Below are 5,451 nucleotides of genomic sequence, written 5' to 3'. Positions count from 1 at the left end.
GTTAGAATCTAGAAGGGGGGGTTGAATAGATTCTATGTTATTTTTCCTTTTCTTCTTTGCTTTCTAAATCTTTACCAAACAAATCTTGATTTAAAACAAACCTTTAAACATAAAAGGTAATTCAGAGTTATAAATGCACAGCTTATCCAACAAGATTTGAATAACAAGATATGTAAAGATTGGATTTATCAATTACCAAGAATCTTTAAAGTTCAGTTTCTGCAGATAATGTTTTTCTTCATACAACATTAATCAAGAAACTTATACAGAATGTAAAGAGTGTAAGAGTTAAGAAAATCATGCACCAAGATATATACTGGTTCAGCCATCCAAAGGCCTACATCCAGTTTCAGATTTAGATACACCTCTAAATCCAGTCAAATCCACTATTGATATTCTTTACATGCACCCTGCACAAGCAATATCCAATCAATGAATTTAACAAGCAAATCTTGACACCTACAAGATTAACAAACCATTTCTTGACTCCACAAGAAACATATAACCCAAGAATATTGATCCCACAATATCCTACTTGAGAAAAACCTATCTCAAGATTTCTCTTTACACAACTCTTCCAGAGATTCTCTAATCTCAAGAGTTAAAACCATTCAAACAATAACAAAAGATCAGAAACGAGTACACCTGTTCGTGTAGATATGATCTTCAACAACGTAAACCAGTTTAGAATGAATTTTCTATATGAACTTCATCTTCTTGAATTGATCTTGCACACTTCTTTTTCCAAAAGTTGATTTTCAGCAGATATGTTCTTTCTTTCTTTTTCAGAAAATCTTTTTCTCTTTTGCAGTAATGTCTGTGTGTGAAAATTCTTTTTTTTTTCTCTTCTTTTAAAAAAAACTTCAGTTTTAATCTTATTTAAAGACAATTTTCATGTGCAAGGAAACAGTTATTTCAGTTATATTCATAACAGAGATAATCTATTACCTGTGATGGTAATCTATTACCACGAGTTAGAATAACTGAACTAATTGTTTCAGCTCCTGTTTTAATCTATTACCTAACATGGTAATCGATTAACACGATGCCAAAATAACACAAAACTCACATTTGGAACAGAGGTAATCGATTACTTTAAAGAGGTAATCGATTAACACGATCCTTTTTCCTCTTGAAATCATCAGAATCAGTTTGGTAATCTATTACCACACATGGTAATCGATTATTCCAGTATCAATCAGTTTTTCAACATGAGTCAGGTAATCTATTACCAGTTCAGGTAATCTATTCCTTAACTCAGAAAATTTCTGATGTTTTCAAGTTTTCATTTAAAGTCTCAAACACTCAGTAAATTAATACTTCATGTTCTCAACAATGAATGAAATAAGAAAAATGAGTATTATGATATTTTCACCTTCATGTTAATTACTAATTTTTAACACATAACAAACAAACACATACAAGCCTAATCTTTTAAACAATCAATACATTATCCTTTTGACATAGGCTTAAAATAAAAAGCAACATGAGCAAAACATCAAAACTAAAACTTCTAGGGAACATCTTCCAGATGTAGATTCTTCAATCTTCAACAGACAGGTATTTGAAACTACTTGAAGTCAGGAACTTTACCCGAGGATAAAGATGAAGCTCGGAAGATGAGGGTAAAATCGACTAAGTTCGTAATTGTCGAAGACGAACTGTTCAAGTGCGCATCTCCACCCCTTTGCTCAAATGCTTGACCACACCTCAAGCCGCTTATGTCATCGAAGAAATCCACCGAGGTATATGTGGCATGCATTCCGGAGCGCGCTCGATGGCGACCAGGGTACTCCGAGCTGGATACTACTGGCCCACCTTGAAGTCAGATTGTCAAGCCTACGTGCAAAAATGTAAAGAGTGTCAACAGTTCGACAACAAAAATCGACAGCCACCCGAAGCTCTCCACTAGATAATGTCTCCGTGGCCTTTCACCCAATGGGGAATGGATATCCTGGGACAGTTTCCCCTCGCGAAAGGTCAGCTCAAATTTCTCCTGGTGGCAATTGATTATTTCACCAAGTGGATCAAGGCATGCCCACTCGCCAAGATCACCACCGACAATGTCCAAAAATTCACTTGGAAAAGCATCATATGCAGGTTCGACATCCCTCATTCCCTTGTCACCGATAACGGCAGACAGTTCATTGCAGAAAGCTTTGAGGACTTTCTCCGGGAGCTCGGTATCAAACACCTCCCAACCTCGATGGAGCACCCACAGACCAATGGCCAGGCTGAAGCCACCAACAAGAGGATCTTAAGAAGAGGCTAGGGAACACTAAAGGACAATGAGACGACGAACTCCCTAGTATCCTCTGGGTATACCATTGCTCCCCCCAGTCAACAACGCAAGAACGCCTTACAGGCTGACTTACGGAGCTAACGCAATGATCCCTGTGGAAATCGGAGAAACATCTCACTGACGCCAGGTCTTCAACAACGAGCAGAACGCCCAAGAGATAGCAACCGATCTCGACCTGATCGATGAGCTCAGAGACGAAGCTCGGATTCACGAAGAAGCTTGTAAACTCCGAGCTTCCAGAAGATATAATAGCGAGTGCGACCTCGCTCTTTCCGAGTTGGCGACTTGGTATGGAGGCTGTTAGCTGACGCACGAAAAGACACGTCAGAAGGAAAGCTTGCACCCAACTGGGGTGGCCCATTCCGAGTTATAGAAGACTTAGAAAATGGGGCATACAGCCTAGAAGAACTCAGCGGCAAAGTCATCCCGCGGACTTGGAACGCCACGCACCTTAAGTTCTATTTCAGCTAAACCTTTAAGAATGAGTTGTGCACTCTTTTCCCGCCTCAGTTTTTTGTCCCAAAAAATAGAAAAATGGGTTTTGGCTGAGAGGGTTTTTAACGAGGCACATATATACAATCAATAAAATAACTCATTCTTTTCCATTCATATTCTCTTAATTTTGCATCATTTTACCATAAGATGCTTTATGCTAAACCGAGGTCGAGTTCGAACCTTAGCATGATTTATTTTACTTTACGCCGAGGTCGAGTTCGAACCTTGGTCCAACTTATCTCGCTCTTAGTCAAGGTCGAGTACGAACCTTGATACATTTTCCTTTACTTAAATACAAGGTCGCGTTCGAACCTTGATACAATCCACTTTACTCCAATTCAAGGTCGAATTCGAACCTTCATATGGTTCATTCTACTCTAACCCGAGGTCGAGTTTGAACCTTGGTATGATCCATTCAAGGTCAAGTTCGAACCTCCGTATGATTCATTTTACTCTAAACCGAGGTCGAGTCCGAACTTCGGCATGATTACTTTAATATGAGGTCGAGTTCGAACCCCACTGCAAAAATATCTCGCTTTCACCGAAGGTCGAATTCGAACCTTGGTACAAATCACCTTGCCCTATGCCGAGTTCGAGCACCAAAGCGCAAAATACAAAGCAAATTCCGAACGTGTTTTCGAACCACACAAACAGGCAAAAACTAAGCCTAAAGCATAAACGCAAAACCAAAGGTCCAAATAAACTCATCAAAAGCGCAAGTTGAAAAGCTCAAAGAAAATGATATATACAGAGCAAGTTCGTAGGTTCAAAACATGAATCCAAACAAAAATAAGCATAGCAAAATAAACTAAACTATTACAAAGATGGCCTAGGCAGAGGCATTGTCGCTCAAGCTATCTTGAAGGTCGTCCTCTTTCACCAGCTTCCCAAAACACACCTCCCTCTCCACGTGCATGGTGGAGAGGTCGACCCCCGATGCAAGTAGCCTCGCCTGACGAGCTGCCGTCAGGAATCCCCTCTTGTTCTCAAACAAGACAGCTCGCTCAGTTCCCTCGAGCTTATTCTCCAGCTCCGCCTTCTCCACAGCCATCTTCGCGAGGTCCACTTTAAGCGCGACGACCTCCTCTTCTTTTCCACTAAGAAGCACCTCATCACAAAGGCGCTTCTCGGCCTTCGCCACCAAATCAGCCTTGAGGGAGGTTACCTCGTCTTCTAGGGAACGAACTCGACTCCAGGAAGAATTGGCGAGCTCCTGCAGCTCACTCACTTGGGCAGCGTGAGTCTCATTGGACCTTAGAGCAATCTCTAAGGACTTCTGAACTTTCTCCAGCTCCCTTCTGGTGGCTTGAAGCTCGGCCTCATTCTGCAGCTTAGCATCCCCGAGAGCGCCCACCAAGGCCCGGTTCTCCTCCGTCAAGGCCTTGTTCTCTTCCCTCAAAGGCTGGACTCGGCCCTTCAGCTTCGCCAGGTCCTCCTGCTGCTTGGACCACTTGTGCTTCCAGTGATCCACTTGTTTGAACTCTTCGGGAATCCGATGATCGCTTTTTTTAAAATTTATAAATATTAATTTTAATATTATAAAATGAATAAATTTTAATTTTAATTTTTAAAAAATATTTTTCTTTAATTTTATCTTTTTTAAAATGACTTAAATATGCCTTTAATCTTTATAAAATTAATAAGTTTTGATTTTAGTTTCTGTAAAAAAAATTATTTTTCATTTTCTAAAATTGGAATTTTTATTTTTAATTCTTATTTTTTATTAATCATTTTTAACTATTTTTTTAAAAAAAATGATAAATAATTATCTTATGTGTCACCTACAACAATTACTATTATCATATTGATATTTAACACCTCTAATTTTTTTTTAGTTTTTTAAAATAAATATTATTTATCTACCTTAAAATAATCAAACTAGTGAATTTATATTTTAGAGGGAAGAAAAGCAAAGAAAAATATTTTACAATGATTAAAATCAAAATTTACTCATTTTACAAGTACGAAACAATCTTTGTAAATCTTACAAGGAAAAAATCAAAATCACCCATCTTATAGGGACTAAAATATATTTAAACCTTCTAAAGTTAATATCTTCAATCTTAACAATTATTTTCTATAAATAATATTTATTTTTAAAGATTTATAAAATACTTAGAGATGTTAGTATATTGTCTTTAAAATTATAGTAAGCAAGTTCAAGTGTGAATATTTTCTTATTTGTGTGTTTCATGAGTTTTCTATTAAATAATTTGTAACGACCCGTCTGGTCACTACACCCGGCATAACACACTAGAAACACCAGTAAGTATATAAATATAGGATCTAGAATATATAGATATACAAGGTTCCAGTCTGACTAGAGTTAAAGTGTACTAAAGAAAATTACAACCAAATGCTACTATCCCAAGTAGCCACAAGCAAAACAACATCACCATGCAAAACAGCTGCAAGGTCCGCCAGAGACTCACCACAAGACACCCATCTATTCCTGCCCTGCTCCCATACATAGTATGATCATCGCAGTCCAATAACATGGAAAACAACAAAAGGGTAAGCTAGTGAAATTAAAATTCAACATACAATTATATAAATATCAATATAAATAATAACAGATACAGTTATCAGCACACTTGTACAGCTTATACCACTCAACAATATCAGCACCGCAATGCGGCAATATCAGCACTGCT

This window comes from Cajanus cajan, chromosome 1 (assembly GCF_000230855.2).
Source record: "Cajanus cajan strain Asha chromosome 1, NIPB_CcT2T_4, whole genome shotgun sequence".
Classification (NCBI taxonomy): domain Eukaryota; kingdom Viridiplantae; phylum Streptophyta; class Magnoliopsida; order Fabales; family Fabaceae; genus Cajanus; species Cajanus cajan.
The sequence above is the reverse complement of the archived record's forward strand: the minus strand, read 5'-3'. Positions refer to the sequence as shown.